The sequence below is a fragment of the Stenella coeruleoalba genome, assembly GCF_951394435.1.
Source record: "Stenella coeruleoalba genome assembly, chromosome: 2".
Lineage (NCBI taxonomy): Eukaryota > Metazoa > Chordata > Mammalia > Artiodactyla > Delphinidae > Stenella > Stenella coeruleoalba.
Genome location: NC_137147.1, coordinates 70,127,369 through 70,146,497, shown reverse-complemented (window position 1 = coordinate 70,146,497; position 19,129 = coordinate 70,127,369). Strand labels below are relative to the sequence as shown.

Below are 19,129 nucleotides of genomic sequence, written 5' to 3'. Positions count from 1 at the left end.
TAAGAAAAGAATCCCATTTACAACAGCATCAAAAATAATAAAATACCTAGGAACAAATTTAACCAAGAAGATGAAAGATCGGTACACTGAAAACTATAAAACTATGATGAAAGAATTGAGGACAGAAATAAATGGAAAGACACACCATGGTCATGGATTTGAAGAATTAATATTGTTAAAATATCCATACTAACCAAAGTGATCTACGGATTGAATCCCTATCAAAATCCCAATGGCATATTTTCAGATACAGGAAAAAAAAGAACAAAACAGTCCTAAAATTCATGTGGAATTACAAAAGACCCTGAGTAGCAAAAGCAAGCTTAAGCAAAAATAACAAAGCTGGAGGTATCACACTTCCCGATTCAAATTATATTAAAAGCTATAGCAATGAAAAGTGTATGGTACTGGCTTAAAAGTTGACATATAGACTAATGGAACAGAATAGAGAGCACAGAAATAAACCCATACATGTACAGTCAACTAACTTTTGATAAGGGCTCCAAGAATACAAGGTGGGGAAAGGATAGTTTCTTCAAGAAATAGTGTTGGGAAAACTGGATATCCATTTGCAAAAGAATGAAATTGGACACATATCTTACACAATACAAAAATCAAGTCAAAATGGATTAAAGACTTAAATGTAAGACCTGAAACCACAAAACTCCTAGAAGAAAACATAGGGGAAAAACTCCTAGACATTGGTTTTGGCAATGATTTTTTTTGAATATGACACCAAAAGCCCAGGTAACAAACACATAAATAAAAAGTGGGACTACATCAAACTAAAAGATTTCTTCACAGCAAAGAAAACAATCAACAAAATGAAGAGGCAGTCTACATAATGGGAGAAAATATTTGCAAACCATATATCTTATAAAGAGTTAATATCTAAAATACATGAGAAACGCCTACAACTCAATAGCAAAAAAAAAAAAAGTACCTGATAAAAATTGGGCAAAGGTCTTAAACAGACATCTCTGCAAAGAAGACATACAAATGGTCAATAGGCATATGAAAATATGTTCAACATCAGTAATTATTAGGAAAATGCAAATCAAAACCACAATGAGATATCACCTCATGCTTTTTTAAATGCCTTTTATTAAAAATACAGCTACAAGTGTTAGTGTTGGAGAGGATACGGAGCAGAAAGAACCATGGTATGTGCTGTTGATAGGAATGTAAATTGGTACAGCCATTATGAAAGACAGTCTGGAGGTTCCTCAAAAAATGAAAAATAGAACTGTCATATGATTCAGCAACCTCACTTCTGGGTATGTATGTAAAGGAAATGAAATCAGCATCCTGAAGGTAATATCTGCACTCCCGTGTTCATTGCAGCACTATTCACAGTAGCCAAGATAAGGAAACAACCTACATTTACGTCAATGGATGAATGGATAAAGAAGATGTGATATATACCAGGGAATATTAGTCAGCCTTAAAAAAAGAAAGGAAATCCTGCCATCTGAGACAACATGGATGGACCCAGAGAACATTATGCCAAGTGAAATAACCCAGACACAGAGAGTCAAATACTGTATGATCTCATTTATATGTGGAATCTAAAATAGTCAAGTTCATAGAAGTGGAGAACAGAATGGTTCTTTCCAGGATTTCGTTGGGGCAGGACGGGAAGATGATAGTCAAAGGATACAAAGTGATACAACTCTTCTGAATCACCTAATTTTTTCTCAGAAGTTTTTCTCATCATTTTTCTCCATGTTAATAAATGATAAAAATACCCAGAGTTTTATTCCTCAATTGGTCATCATTGTTTTTCATATTTAACAACCGTCCATGATAATTTGCTCAACATAAATGAATTACCACCTAAACCTAGATCTTATTATCTAGTACATCTTCAACTCAGTTATATACTCTAAATTATTACCCATTAATCTTGTGAATTTGTTTTAAATATATGATCACATGACAACTTTGCAATGTCTAAACTTCTTACTTTAGATTCTGGGATTGTGAGAATTCTTCTATAAATACTAATAACAAAGCAATAGAAACAATATACCTGTAATAAAAACATGTCCTTATAACAGTTAATGTCTGAGGAGTTCATGAGATCTGAGTAATTGAAACTGCTGTAATATTATTTCAGACATAAAACACCTGCAAAAAGAGCCATGGTTATCAAAAATAAATATTATTCTAAATAGCAAAGGCCATGCCATATTTTGTCCAACTATTTGAATTTTACCTGAAGGAAACATTAACTTGGAGGGACTGGTATAATATAGGTACTATGCCAGGTATGTATGACAGATTATACCTTGCTGATGGTACTGTTCTCATCCAAAATGGCATCCAGAATATTCGTCACTAATGGCCGTGTATTCCTTGCATACAATTCTGGCAACTGAGTAGAATACTCTGTGTGGGTTTTCAGAAACAGAATATTTACATTCTTGATATGAGGGACACTCTTCTTTCATTTCTGAGTCTCTGTGGTTTTCTGTTCTCTGTCATCATAAGCTGTTTGCAATTTCTTTGGACATTGAGCCATTCTGGTGTGGTGTATAATGTTTTGTTCAGCAGTTTCTCATCATGCAAAGATGAAATGCCTTTTTTAATCAGTCATTTAAATTATTGTTTTCCTCTTGTGATGGATTTTTGCAGCTTCTGTATTTACTTTATTACTAGTGACTAAGGCATGTTTTCTCATCAGGAGCCCATCAGAGGTTTGCATTTAGTATTACTTCACCATCATTCAGCACTACATTCTTGACAATATCTCTAGTCAAAGCGAGGCAAGGAGTCTGTGGGTTAAATAGTTTCAGTGAAATAACTCCTGCCTTCCTCATAGCCTCAGACTGCATTGCAAATTTTTTTAGGCTACTACTACCTATATTAACACAGTTAATTTATTTCCTGTGTCCTGCATTTTATATGGTTATGGTTTTGCCTTGAACAGAAAGAAAGAAGCTATAAAGTAACATTAACAGTTTTCTTCCCATCTTTTCTTTCCAAACTCAAATATGGATATAAATTTCTTGTGGACAGCTAAACTTATCCCTGAAGATTTAAGTGAGTGAATAAACTATAGCCAAACTTTTGGAAATTTCTCTAAATCAACTGAGGATCTTACATCATTCACCAAAAAAAAAAAAAAGGAAAGAAAGAAACCATAAAAATTTTGAGATATATTCTTAATAGCTGTATTTCTTCTAAATTTTCTTCTTAATTAATTTCACTGGACCCAAATTTCTTCATTCATTCATAAAGTTAAATAACTGGAAAGAAATTTTAAATGTTTTTAAATTCCATCCCCATTCTTCAGATAGAACCACTTGGAAATTGTTGTGGAAGATAAAAATGTGTCCTGTTTGTTAAAGATCCTCAGAGGTGAAAAGTCCACTTCCTTCTTTAATAATTATTCTACATCTCTCATCTCTTACTGTCAATATTTTCTAAGGCCTAACTAAAATTTTGATAATAATTGAAGTTTATGTCACTTATTCAGAAGCAAATATAACAATTGTTTTTCAGCAAGTCACAGTGCTAGTGTATGTGTATTTCAGTCAGACACTGATCTTGCCATTATAAAATGTTTTAGCCTTCTAAAATAAATAAGCTAAGTAATTAAACAGCTGTGGAAACTAATGACAAAAAATATGCACATAGTGGCATTATTGTTCATAGAAATGTTCAGTTCCTTTCAGTTGGAAGGACAAGGACACACTCTTGTGAAGAGATGAGTTGAAGATGTGTCAGTGCTTGAAGAAGAGTTATATGAAACCCAGGGCATTAGGATGTATTAGTTAAGATCTAAGATGCCGGAAGAAAGAAGTTGGAGTTTATTCTGGTAGGAGCAGAGCAAAAGCTTATTTGAATCCAAGTTCTGTTTTACGGCTTCAGGCAATCTACAGAAACATCTCTAAGCCTCAGTTTCTCATCTGTAATCTAATGATAATAACATATAGATTTCAACATATTTGTGAGGATAAAGTGAGATAGAATGTTCAAGGTGTTTATTACAGTTTTTTTTTTTTTTTTTTTTTTTTTTTTTTTTTTTTTTGCGGTACACGGGCCTCTCACTGTTGTGGCCTCTCCCCTTGCGGAGCACAGGCTCTGGACGCGCAGGCTCAGCGGCCATGGCTCACGGGCCCAGCCGCTCTGCGGCATGTGGGATCTTCCCGGACCGGGGCACGAACCCGTGTCCCCTGCATCGGCAGGCAGACTCTCAACCACTGCGCCACCAGGGAAGCCCTTATTACAGTTTTTAACACATAGAAAGTGATCAGTAAAAGAAAAGAAAGCTGATATGACATTATAATAATATTTTATGGTGGCAATAGGAAACCATCAAGAAATTTTGAGCAGTAAGTGTGATTATAGCCATATTTCAAGAAAATTAATCCAACAGTAGTATGTAACTGTAACTAAACAGTGGAGATACAGGAAGTAAGGGGCTTAGTTTTATAAAAAATAGATATTTTAAAGGCTCAATTAAGGTTAGTGACAATAATGAAGATGGATATAGGGAAGATTATGGAGACAATATTAAATCAAGGAGAAAAGTTTTTCATTCTAAGTATAGTGAAGTTTTATATATTTAATTAGTTTTTATTTTTTAAAAAATCCAATTCCTTTTGCTTACTGCTTATATTTTGTAAACTATTTGGTCACCCCTGAAACTTGTCCTGTCTCGCTTGTCCTGTGGATTAAGTAATTAAAACCTTCATCTCGATCAGTTTTCATAAAGCTTTTCAAAAGTTGGCAGTTGGCAGTTCCTATCCATTGAATAATTGAATTTCACAAAATTTAATTTAGGACACATATTAACTAGTAAATAGATCATAATAAATTATAACTTTACTTTCCTATAATTCTTTCAAGAAATAGTCATTTCTAGCACATGAATGGAAGGAAGAATTTCTTCAGGGAAATTCCTCTACAACAGAGTAGTGTAAACTTCATTGAATTTTGGTAAATGTATTTCATAGCAGTTGAGAATTTATCCTCAGGTATCAAAAGGACTTATGTTTAATTCAAACACCATCATTTACTTGAGCAAATTTACTTTTTTATTTAAGTCGTAGCTTATTTATCTGTAAGTTAGAGGTAACGAGAGTACTCAACTCATAAGGTTGTGAGGATTAAATAAAATATATATTTATCACATTGCCTGGTACTCAAGTACGCAATAGTATAATTGCTATTATTATCATTAACATTAAGCTTCAAAGGATGGTAGATACTCTCCATTTGTTGGCGCTGAATTGTTCATGGTCCTATTTTGCTCCATTTATTTTAATTCTTAACCACCAATATATAAACAAATGAGAAATAAACTAGTTTTGTATTATCAAGTTTGTTTCTAAAAGGCTCAACGTTAATATGTTATGTGTTGTCAAGATCCAAGATTGTTGAAGAATTGCAAAGATATTCAGAGTTCATGAATCAAATTTCTTCCATATTGGTGACTAGAAAGGAGTTAACCTCCAAATAATCTTGGATTCCATGGTAAAGAAATTGAGTTTAAAGACATGATCTCAGTTGACTTTGGACTCAACTCCTATTCTGCTTCCTGAGGGCAAATATGAAATCATTGTTATTGTTTTGAAATCTGTTGCTTTTCTTCCTCCTCTGACTGCTTAAATCTTACTACTAGTTTGGCTTTTAGTTAATCTCTCAAGAAATCTTGTTCCCAATTTATGCAAATAATCAGAGAGAAATAAGGCAGGAGGAACCCTCAAACAGATCTGTATCTAAACAGCATCAGACAGATGTCAGAGACTGTGTAATTTCCTTTGGTGTTCTGCTGTTGTGCTTATATTCCCTTATTTTCTGAAAGTAATGTCTGTCCTTGATCTCTCTGGCTGAACTTTAAGCTGATTTAATCTTGTTCTTTCCACTGTAGAGATCAAGAACATCTGGTTACCATCTCCTCCTCACTAATCTTTTACACATTTGAAAACTATTAATATATTATCACTAAATTTTTTCTCCTGCAAGCTAAATTATTTCAACTTCTTTAATCTTATCATTACTCAAAAGACCTGTTTGCCAACTCCTTAATCATTTGTGTGGCTTGTATATAGCCTCTTGTTTACTTCTCCAAGCTCACTCAAAATTAGTAACTTTGAAAAGACAGGATTTTCTGAAAATTATAGGCATCATTCATGAACAGGTGGAGAAATTATGCTTTCCAGAGGTTATGCTCTGGAAAAATTTTAACTGTGACCTAAAATATGCTATATCACTTCTAGGATAATTCTTTCCAGCATGAGCTTAAAAAAAAACTCCCTACTTCTCTTATTTGTCCTCTCCCTCTAAATTCCATAAACTGCAATCCATACAGTCTTCAGAATGAATCGCACACTTAGAGGAAAAACTGTTCTAGCTAGAAACTTAACATGTTTATATCAAATTATAAGTTTTATAATAACCCCAGAGTAAGAAATAGAAAAGACCATTAAGTGAAATTTTGGGTTAAACAAAATCATATATTAAGTGCAGAATCATTTATGAGTAAATCTTTCTCTCTGTTCTGTTCCCCCAAAGTCTCACCTTTAAAATTTTTCACAGAAGCTTGTGCTTTATATTTATGGAATTTATCACAGTTTGGAACGTTCTATATCTTTATGTGGTTAACATCTAGACTCCCACCATACTTTAAGCTCCATGAGGGAAGGAGTCTTGGCTATTTTTCTCAGACTTGTATCTCTGGTGTTTAACATGTAGTAGATAATCTAGATTTATTTGTTGATTGCATAAATGAATGATGTGTTATTTGTGGTTGCACCTGAAGAGATGTACAACTGCTATTTTCCTAGTAAGCCTGAAACTATTTTATTTATTCCATTAAGGTACATGATTATTAAAAGGAAACACAGTCTAGGAGAAGATAATATGTCATTATTGGAAGTAAACATATTAACCCAAATTTATCGACCCATTCTTAAGAAGAAAGCAAAGACCTAAAAAAAATGGGAGATAGCAGAGGTCAGTTCTGATGAGTGTGAGGTGGGAAAAGTAGATGAGAAATCAGTGGTCTTTTGCTACTTTAGTTGGAATCTGTAGCAGGAAGACCTAGATAGCAAGATATGTCTTCTTTGAAATGTCTTCTCTCTTTGGAATAAATTGGTCTCGAGAGTTTTAGGGGTGGGGAGAGCACTATATGGCTGAGTAAAACTTTAGTAAAATAAATACTATAAAAGTGAATGGCTTTTTATCAAAGAGTCAACATCAGGATTTTAAAATAACCCCTCTATAATAATTTATCTGCTTGTAGCAAATTTTCTATGATAAATATGCAAATAAAATATTCTCAGTCTCTATCACTACAGGATAATTCTCTTCACTTTCTAATCTTTTAGAGGAAGCCTATACATTTTGTTTACTTCTTGTTTCTGCAGGCTAGAAATGTAATTTCCAGTAATATTCTTATAGTATATTAGCATAAATATACCATAACTATTTTGAAAAATAAGAAATAGTAGTAAAAATAATCTAAAACTTACTAGATTCTAGATTTCCTAATCTTCATGCAACTCAAAAGAATTTACTATATCTATAAAATATAAATTCTTATTAAAAATACATTTATATAAATTACAATATGTCATGGAAATGATATGTGAAAATGGTATAGTACCAGACTAAGAATTAGAAAATGAGTTTGGTCAAGGCTGTGTCACTGATGCTTTGTAAAGTTGAACACATCTCTGACCTTTCCTATGTTTTAAATCAGGAAAATCAGGAAACTGGTTTTCCTGATTTGAAATCAGTTTCAGATCAGGAAACTGATCTTACAAATACTTTAAAACTTTCACAGGCTGGAAAATGTGTAATCTTCACTTTTCTCTGTCCTTTAACACCTGTGTAAAATGGCATCCTGTTCAGGTATGGAAATATCTCCTCTACTGTTTCCTTATCTCGATCAGTACACAAATACAGGCTCTCGTTACATTTTATATGAGATGGCAACATTGTTTTAGGTCATTCGCCTGCCTCCTTCCATGATCGCCTCTCTTTTTTCCATATCACTGCTGCCAAACTCAGTTTTATGAAGCACTGCTTCTCTTCCCAATTGCCTTGTTAAGGAACTTCTAATAGTTCATTACTACCTATTGATGCTGAGAGCTCGGCATCTGTGCACCAGTGCCAAATCAAATCTTGGAGACAGTTTGGGTGAAGTAGAAAAGAATAGTTTTATTGCTTTGCCAGGCAGAGAGGGGCACAGTGGGATCCTGCCCTTGAAAACTGTGTGTCTCAAACGGGTAGGATTTAGTGAGGAGTTTTATAGCAATAGTTCAAGGGTGGGGTTGCTGACAAGATTAGGGTGTGTGCAGGGCCTGTACTCCTTTAAACTTCTCCCAGGTAATCTTCTTGATGAGCTTCTCTGGTTCCTTTAGTTTGGCCTCAGGTGGTCTTCCCTGGTATAAAGAATGCTGACATCTTCCATTTGCTGGGTTTTTAATTCTATAAAGGGCTTAAAGACATTGTCATGTGTATCCCTTGAGTCGGAGCCAGGACCCTGCCCCAAGGCTGCACTATTGTTTCTTGGCTGTTCCTCCGTTGACTCTGCATCCCTTCCCTTCCCCAGATAGCAACTGTTCGAATCTGCCCTTTGGAACTCAGGGAAGGTCATGGAGGCTGGAGGCTGTTCCCTACAAGAAATGGGGGACACTGAAAGGCTTTTGTGCCCAGGAACCCCACAGGGTCCTGCTTGGTTTCACCATCACATTGCATTTCTTTTTTTTTTTTTTTTTGAAACTTTTGGACCTATCTTAAGCAGATACTGCATGTTGCTTTGTGAATATGCATTTTCCCCTTATTCATTCTTCTCTGATGCATAAGTATGCCACTGTAGACTGTTAAAAATAAAATAGAACATGTTTTCCCAGGTCCCTTGTACATGGAGGTGACCATGTGACATAACTGGATAATGAGAGGTGAGTTTACTGGAAGCTTTCAGGAAGGTAGGTTACTCTTTGCCTTTCATCTGTCTGGAACACAGATACTCTGCTGGCAGTGCTGGAACTAAGTTGTAACCAGCTGGCTAAAGATGGTAAAACTGGCAGAACAGAAAGAGAGAAGGATCCAGGATGTAATAGTGCCTTAGAACTTCCGTACTATCCCCAGGCTGTCTACCTCTAGATTTCTTGTTTCATGGGAAAAGTAATCCCTCTTTTGGTTAAGCCACTGCTATCAAGTCTCTGTTACACACAACTGAGCATAATAATAAACTGATGCATGCTCCTGACCCAAGTCTCACCTTTTCTGTGAAGCCGCCTCTAACAAACCAACCAGTCTTTGATTTCTGCAGCACATATGCTTTCTACTACACGACATTAAACCGTTATTTGTTCTGTAATTTTGTTCACTTGTAATTATGTTAACTTTAACACTCTGCTAGATTGTACATTCTTTAAGGGCTGGGGCTATTCCCAAATTTATTAGAATATAAATTCCTGAGAGGCAGAGGCAAATTTTACATCCAAATCTATTCACCACTTTTCTCTTCCTTCAGCACCACTTGTACATCATAAGTACTCAAAATAGACTTTGGGTATGTGTGTGTGTGTGTGTGTGTGTGTGTATATATATATAATATATGAAATTTTAATTAACTCAGTGATTAATGCTTAATGATATTTATTCTAAATTTATTTCTTTAATCAAGAAATTTATCCTTTAGCCATATCCGTTATTGGGGATGTTCTCACTCCAAAATGTGTAGCAGATAATTAAAATAAAACAAATCTTGTATGCTCAATTTTTTTTCCTCTCTTGTAATTGTATAGGAATTTTGTGAGGAATTATAGATGAAATTGAAAACAAAATTAACCTCTCTGTCTGGTTATTGCCCAAAGTCAGGTAAAACATAATGCAAAAATAATAAATTAACATGTTTGTTTATACTTCTATCCCCAATCAATTACCTTTGAATAAAGGGATACTTAAAGTACAAACCTTTGAAGAGTGAAACAGCTGCAACTTAAAGATTTTCTGACAATCTTAAGTCTTTCTAATAAAGAATCTTGTGTATTATTTTAAAACTCTAATCACTCTCTCCTAGGTCTGGGTGAACAGATTGTGTTAGTATTACAATCACAGCAGTCATTCTAACATAAAAATCACCAAGGGAAAAATGAAGATATGAATGCAATAGGATTTTTTCACACTCTATAAAGTTTTCCTCTTGTTAAGCTTTAAAGATTTTCTAGTGTGTGCCCATATTAGCACTATTTCTAAAATATCTGACAGTTGTTACACTGCCTATAATAAATGAACTAGTATTGAAGATAGAGAATGTGCCTACACTGGCCATTTAAAATGAAGTACTTTGGAGAAAGTGGAATTGCTTCCTTCCTAAGAAAGCCTTTACCATCATCTATATAGGCACGTACTGTTTTATGTGCTTTGTATTGTGCAAGTTTGGAATATGTTATTTTGTGTTCAGTCCTCTTAATTTTACAAAGCACACTCCTGCTCTTGTTGGAAGAGAGTGGTCTGAAGTCTATGGCAGTGCTAACATAAGCTTGGGCTTATGCTAGCCCATAACATAAGGCCCGAGTATCACACTACTTGGGCCTTACTTGGTTTCCTGACTAATCACCTGTGAATGCCCACTCACATATCTCTTCCCTACACTCACCATCTTCTCTACCTTACCTTTCGTGTTTTGTGCTGGATTAGGCCCATGCTGTAAAGTTTATATTGTTACATTATTAGCTTGATGAGTAAACTTGAATCTTTCTGGAAAAAGGTCTTTCGGATTCTGTGGGTGGGTAGTGAACCAGGATATTATGAGAACTTTTCCCTGGCACAATATACCAAAGGCAAACGGAGGCAAAGAAGTGTAGATCCTTCCCTCCTAAAGCTGGTTGTCTGTGGCAGTTCCGTGGCTCCATGGCTTCATGGTCTCTGTGAAGACCAGGAGGCAGAAATGTCCAGATGAGCCTCATCAATTTGTATAGCAGCTCTGATTGGCTGAAGCTTCTTATTAAGTGTCTTTGCTTTGGAGTAGTGAAATGAATCATTCATCTATTACTTCAGAGTTTAAGCTGTACCCCTTTTAAAGCGATCTGCTCCTCCATAATTAAAAAAGGAAACCTTGTATTAATACTGTAAAGAGTATGAGTTTAGGAAATAAAGTAATCTTTAGGCTAATTACATTTCCTAAATCTAAAATACTCAAAGGTCCATGTGATTTTTACTCTTGGCCTTTGGTGATCAGTAAGACGTCATTAAGAATCTCAGAGCAAGTGATACTCACAGGTCCTTATAGAATTAAGAGGATTTGGGCCATTAGGAGGTTCTGGCCATAAAACCCAGATTCAGATGCAGAACTCCAATCCTTGAAGTGACCTCATTCAGTAAACAAATACTCCATCCCAGAAAGACTTGTTATATGGTGGGTTATCAAGTCAGATACTCAGGTACGAGAACTTGACACACCAGAAGGGTTTCTTTTTCAATGTGTGCCCAGAGCTTAAAGTTAGGGTCAGATTAGCCCCAAGGAAGCTTCAGTTTTGAAACAGAGCTAAATAAATTCATCCATATTATAAACATGACTGATTTGTGAGTATATATTTGGGATCAAGGTGATGAGCGATTCAGTGACTAAAACTAGGTGTATATATGTGTGTGTTTAGGTCCATGTGTTGAAATACTGCACATGCTTAGGCTTTTGACAGCTTCTACTCCCCACCAAATATTCAACTTGGATAATAGAGGTATATTTTTCAAAGATATTTACATTTTGCCTACCTACTTGATAGCATTGTATTTGGAAACGACATTAATTTTCTGAAAATACAAACTACTTGTGTGAAACTCATAAGTTTTCCTCTGATTTTTAAGTGTATATAAATCATTATTATTATCTCTAAAAGGTGGTTCTCAGGGTCAAATTCTGCCAGCAGAACAGCAACAGAGATAGAGTGCATGGTAAATACAGCTGCAATCCTAAAACTGCACACACATCTTTAATACTTTCCTTTGTACTTTTTGTTGGTGACCAGTGTTGAGGGAAAGTGATTGCTTTCTTCCTTTTATCAGTTTCTTTTTGTATGGTAAACTTTGCTTTCTTATCTTTCCTAATTTACTAGCCACAATGAGGTTAGCTTACTTGCTGATGATTGCACAATTTTCTTACTTCCTATAATGCTCTCTGTGATAACAAGGATAATCATGAAGATCTGAAGGTGCTTTCTGTGATTTAAAAACAAAACCAGATCGTTAGTTGTTCTGTTAATTGAGGGCTTTGCAACTAATTTTCTCCTACTTTACTTCTTCTGTATCCATGAAGTCTGTACAATGCCATCCATATAGTTTTAAATTTTTAAAATTTTATTTGTTTTACACATGAGACTCATCACTAAATTGTAAACTTCTCACGGGTAAAAATTAATGTTTTTGATGTAAGGGGGTAAGTGAATAAGATTTTATCCACATACCATGGTGTTTTAAGACCTAAGTCTAATAACCCTCTCAGAAGCAAGTAAATGGGAGGATACTGAAAGGTTCTGAGAAATCGAAAGTCAAATAAACGGTTGTTATTTTATTGTTCACTGCTGTTTGCTAATCCCACTGTCTGTGGCTGAAATATCAGTCAAAAAGCATCTCCCGAGGACAAATCTAGTTGTCGTATTTCTATATCCATGGATAGAATGTTCACTACCTGCATGTTGACTTTAAATATAAATTGTCTCTCTGAAAATCAAACAAAGACATGATGACTTGTCACTTTTGTTTCTCTAGCAAATTAGGAAAATTAAAAAGAAAGTTTAATGACACTTATTTTTGAAAAGAGTGGGGAGCAATAGGTACTCCAGTATAGTTTTGATAGGTGTATATATTGGAACAATATTTTAGAAGTCAGTTTTTATCTATAAAAATTTCCCAAACTTTATTACCCAATAATCTTAAGAAACTGTTTTACAAAAATAATAACATGAAAAATAGAAAAAGTAGAAAAATATGTGCTGTAGCATTTGTTGTAGTCTTGATTTTAATAAAAATTGGAATCTGTCTAAATTGACTTTAGTAGGAAATTGGTTGAATAAAGTATGAACATACATGCAATGTACTATATCAATTAAAAGGAATGAATCTGTGTATATACACTAATTTAAAAAGGTGTACACAAAAGGTTTTAGCTTTAAAAAGCATCAGGAATAGTTTGACTTCATTGTGTTGAAAAACTTTGAAAAAATATATGTATACATACACACATTTGTGTATATCTGACTTATTTACAAAATATAAGAAATATGAATTTTGCAGGCCTAGACAGAAATTTGGAATAATGTATATCAAAAACTTAGAAATTATTCCTTTGGTGGAGAAACACCAAGGCAAATTTCATTTACTTCTTTTATTTACAATGGGTAATTTTTACTTTTGGAGGCATTTTAATGTGTGTGTGTGTGGGGGGGCGGTTCATTTTCAAGTAATAATAATAATAAAAAAATACCACCAATTTTGTACTTAAAAATCAGGTAAACATATCTCTCTTTACTATTTGTATGAGCAAAAGCAATTACATATGTAAAAGGCATGGCATATGTTTGGCTTTCAAATTCACAAATGCATTGTTATCAAGCTGTCGTGCTCAACTGTTGTGATGAGGACAATCTTATAATCAGTTTGCTGTTCAAACAATTCACAATTATTGTCAAATACCCACAGCACAAAATTCTTTTGTAATTCTTAAGATGATTATTAGAACCTTCCCTCATCTTTCTCAGGATTTTAGGAGATTATAAAATCTGTAGTTCTGAGATTGTGTGTTGAGCCTATACTGGAGAATAATCATGCATCTATTCTGTCCTTTGACCTCCTGATTCCCACTGGCAACCTTAATATACACTTCTAAGAGTATCTGTTAACTATTACAAATTCAGTTGACTTTAGCTATATCCAATTTGTAAGAATTGCTTAGTGAAATCTCAAAGCTCTGTTTTTCTTGAACTTCATCTCTCACAGAACTCAAGTTCTCACCAAATACTCATTGCATTTATTCAATCATTTATACAATCATTCATTTTGTCATTCAAATCTTTATTTCTTCACCATTGAAAGATAAGGCATAATTGCAAAATTATACTGGGAAGAGGATGATAACAGAATCAAAACATATTTCAAAGATGAGGAAATCAAGGTAAAGAAAAATTGAGAGACTAAACTCAATATATGTGATCTATTTTGATATAAACGTCACATTTTCTCAGTATTAATATGCTTTTGAAAAGTTGTCACAATTGCATTTAGTATAATACACATTAAAGATCAATTAATTCAGCTTACATAGAAATAGCTCAGTGACATTTAAAATTTTTTAAATTGTTTTGTCACACCCATAAACTAAGTTCAGACATCCGGATCAATGAGCCAATGAAGATGCTTTAATAGAGATTAAAGCATTAACCCAAAGCATAGCTAGAGTATGTAGGAAGCTGCTTTTACTGATTAAGAATAGAGCAACTTCAATGAGAAAGGCTACACTGTATCAGATTACTGGTAGAATTTTTGAATTGAGGGTCATTTTTTTGTTTAATCTGATTTTCCTTTACTGACTTTTCTCTGTAGGTACAGAATTATTGATAAAATAGTATACAAAACTTAATTCATTCTTATGTTCACATAATCTTTATGTTTGTTGAACCGTTGTTGATGGATGATGTCTAATACGCTAGAGGCCTTAAAAACTATAGAGCCAATTGACTAGTGACTGAGTTCCCAGTCATCATCTAGCTCCAGGTTTGAAATATCAGAGAGCTGACCGTCTTTTTGGCATACTGTGCTCACTGCTTGGAACCACACTTTACATCGTATATAGATAAACTGAAATGTGTATAGAGAACCTTAGCCAACATGGTCAAAAATAAGAGTAAGAGGTAAAGATATAAGGAATGATTAAGCTGGAAAATATGAATATGATATTTTTCCTCAAATGTTCAGAGGGGTGTTACATAGAAGAAAGATTGAAAATATTCTGTACACCTCCAGATGATCAAACTGGGATCCAAAGATAAAAGTTATAGAAAGAAAAAAAAAAAAAGTTATAGAAAGACCTTGGTAAGGAGATTCTTCCTAGCTAGTAATGCTCTGTTTCTTTCCAGAGATCATAGATGCCCTACCAGTAATGCCTCTGTTGTTATCTGGGTTTCTTATTTATTTAATCCTTAATATAGGGTGGCAGGCTTCTATAGCATATCACTGGAGAAAACCTCTTAATTTGGCATTATTACCAATTGTCAGTTATATATTTACATAACTTTATTATTCCCTAAGACATATTTTCCCCAGTTATGCACACTGTAGGATTTTTGAATGCCCTGTGGAAGTTTAGAAATCTGTTCTTAGCAATTTTACAGCATGATCAATATAGGAAGTTATAGTTAAATCTGGCTACACTTGGTATTAATGAACAGATGCTAATTATGGGTGATTAATCTTTCTCATAAGTGAAATTCAAAATATTTAGAAATGTATTGCATAACTTTTCTTGGGATCTGTGTAACATTTATTCATCTTACTTTTCAGAACCAAATATGTTTTTATTTGTGAAAGCCAGGAATTTTTTTTACCTTTCCTTTTTGACTCTTCTCCAGTTCTCTGCTCAAGATCTTTGCACAGGAAGAACATTGCTGGGGAAGCGTAATTCTAGAGTACAGATGTTGCAGAATTAACAAGTATTTCTTATTCCTCTCTTCCTTTCCTCCTTTCCTTCCTTTCCTTTCTCCCTGCCCACTTCCTTCTTCCCTCCCTTCCCTTCCTCCCTGTCAGTTCGGATAATGGATAGCTCCTTCCTTTCCTTGAGATTTCAGCTCAGAGAGTCACTTCCTCAGGAAGACTTTCCCTAACTCTAAACAAAATATCTGATCACTCCCTACCCCATTGATTTATTGATTTTATTTTATTGAATTTATCAAAAGTTGTAAATTTTTTTGTCTTTTTAAAGAACGTGTTTACAATTTTTCATTCTCTCTGGAATGAAAGTTCCATCATATCTAAGATAATGTTTATCTCATTCATCATTGTGTTCTCTGCATTTTAGCACAGTTCCTGATGTATGTGCAGGGGTGTATTTCAGTATATATGCGTATTTGGACAGATATTGGACATATACTTCACTAATTAATCTTTTCGTTTATTCATTAAACATGTGTCTATTGAGGACCCTCTAGATTCAAAATTGACTAGATCCAACTAGGGTGACCTTTCAAATATGAGGGAGAAATGGAGTTATTGATAGATTATGCCAAAATTGAAATGGAATTTTTTACTATCTAATCAAACTCATTACTTTTTCCCAAAGGCATTCAAGGTATCCTTTTTTTTTCTCAGCCTGAGATTTATTATAAAATACCCAAACCCAGATCATAATTTAATTTTGTTTTTATCATTTCTGGATATTAATTAGGAAACAGTGGTATACTAAGTTAAATTTCCTGCTTGAAGCAAAAAGAAAACATCTGTGAAAGATCTGAAAGTTAAGAAATACAATTTTTAAAGAGAACATAAGGATTTTTTACATAAATCTCCCATCAGTTAATTACCTGTCTCAGATGCTTGTTTTATATTAAAGCTTCAAAAATGAAAGAGAATAACTGTTAGAAGGTGACTATGAGAATTTTTCTTGTTTCTAAGCCTTTTTTTCTTTAAAATAATAGGCTTAGGGGAATCTCTCTTGTTATAATTAGAGAAAAACTGACTTCAGTCTAGATTAGAGTCACTAAAACTGATTAAAAATAAACCGTGCAAGTCTCACAAATATTTTATTTGGGAGACATATCTTACATAGCCTGGACTTTTTCTGTCCTTCCAAAAGGAAATCCTGAATAGAAAGAGAAATAGATGCCTAATGTAGGAAGAGTACCTTAGGCATATATTTCATGTGATAATTGCTTTTCTTTTGCATTTAAGAACTACAGGCGAAAGCAAGAAAAATGTAGCTGGTTTTATTACCCAGAGGAAAAGCAATCACTATGCTTGTCAGGTCTATCTATGAATATTTCTCCCATCTTGGGAAATCTTTGAAAAATAAAATCATGTTGCTGGCTATCTTGCAGTGCACTCAAAGTTGTTAGGTTTTTCCCTAAGAAATGTCAGCCACTGCCATTACCAAGAAACTGACCAGGTCACATGGAAAATAAATGTTTTCACACTATACTATCTGCCTTTGTCAGGAACTGAGCTAAAAAGAAAGACTGACGAGAATCTCATGGATATTTATTCTAATTTCACTCTGCGCAAATTATATTCATCCTGCAAACTCTTTGACCACAAACTATTCTCTGTTGCTATTTCATTTACCTCTAAAATTTAGTACAATACAGAATTTTATAATTTAAAAGTGTAGATCAAATGCAACTGGTTTTTGCCTAGGCAGGATGAAAATTTGAAGAAATCTGCTTCATCAAACATTAATTGAAAATGGATGCAATTAGATACTGGCTGCCCTGCTGAGACCATAACTATATCTCTGAGTTTAGTTACAGTAAAGGAGAGTAGTAGAAAGAAAGAATGAGTGAATGAGAATGTAATTGGGTTTCTCAGATTGTTCTATCTGGAAAATGTCACATTTCAGAGATTTTGCTGTCTTTCTTTTCAGGATAGGAAGTTAGATTCAGGAAAGCTTGTGTGGATATAGAAAGGGCAAATTGCCTCATCAGTCATCTACCCCATCTTCAACCACTCTAATCACTCTCATTCCACTACTCAGCTAAGCCACAGACCCAAGGCCAAGTCTCCTGCTGAGACATGTGAAGAGTAGCATATATATTTTAGATCAAAGAACTCGAAAAAATTAAAATGAAAATTACTGTCCTAGCTTGAGATATGTTTTCAGAATGAGTTTCTCATGTACTTTCTTAAACCAAATCCTCTGTTTGTCGATGTTTGCTTTTGTGATTGAGTTTACTCTAATTTATCCATTTGCACCGTATGATATTATTTCCAGTTATTTCAAAGAGCTCTGGAAATTGCCAAAGCTATCCAATGAACATTTCTTATAGACTGTATAACTTTATCTGCCTGCTTTTAAATTTTTATTGAAGGGTGGTGACATCATCTGCAAATGACTTCAATTCCAGTGGATTTTTTTCTGTAGATTTGTGCTAAAGATGTCTGCTTGATTCCTAGGGAGATGCAACTATTATTAATTCTATAACTATTCAATGAATATTTATTATTATACTTTTACATTACTAAAAATTCATCTCCCAAGAAGGAACTATTCTATCACTGTTTTGTCCATTCATGTTTTCAGATGACTCTCACATAAGAATATCCAACAGAATTAGTTTTACAATTATTACAGCTATATTCAGTTTTTACAATTTTATATTATCCTGACTAAATTTCCATTTTTTTAAACAATATTTTACTTATCACAGGTTTCATTTGTATGAGAAACAAAAAGAAGTTTGCACAGATTTGCCTCAGACAGTTTGCCATGTCTGATGATATTAAATTCATTGAGCAGAGGAAGCAGTAGTGACCAAAATGGAACAAGGATGGAAACAAGGAAAAGCTCTTCATTATTTTCTTCCTCTCTCTCAAATGAGTAAGTCTATTTATATTACTTTTGATTTGTTACTTGAGATTTTTTTAAAGCTCCGCAGATGAATGCATTTTACTTGGAGTTACTTTGTTTCATTGTGACTGAAAATATAACCTATCTCAGCAAGGTGATATAGCATCAATGCCAAGACAACATGTACACATAGACTCTTCAGGAAGAAACTAGCTTAGCAAAGGAGTCTCATAATAAATGTACACAATACATTACTTAAAACATAAAACTTGTTTAACTCAGAAGGCTTTCCATTTGAAACCTTGAATATAATCAATACAAGTATTTGTGGAAAAAAAGTGAGGCTCTGGACTCCAGATGAGAAGTGGAACCATTGCTTGTAATGGTCAATTTCTTGGTAGTAATGGCTGAAATTGATAGTATGGAATAAAAAGCTAAAATGTCCAATTGTAAACTCTATCTTCTGGAACTTTGGATTCAAAAGATTAACTACAAATTATGGTGATTTGGGGCTTTGCTTATTACTCCTTGTTTATATTTTTTTTCATTTTAAAAAAATACATAATCAGAGAATTACAGAAAGTTAAAGCTGAAATTGTACTATGATTTATCAAA

The 19,129-nt window shown here is 33.9% G+C and overlaps 1 long non-coding RNA gene across 1 annotated transcript in view; it reads left to right on the top strand.

Annotated features, from left to right (window-relative positions):
* Positions 1-19,129, top strand: part of LOC307181328 — a 592,448-nt gene that overhangs the window by 24,578 nt on the left and 548,741 nt on the right. The window contains exon 3 of the long non-coding RNA XR_013826451.1: positions 18,375-18,544. This is a non-coding gene — a long non-coding RNA (uncharacterized lncRNA). The remainder of the gene's footprint in view (positions 1-18,374; positions 18,545-19,129) is intronic.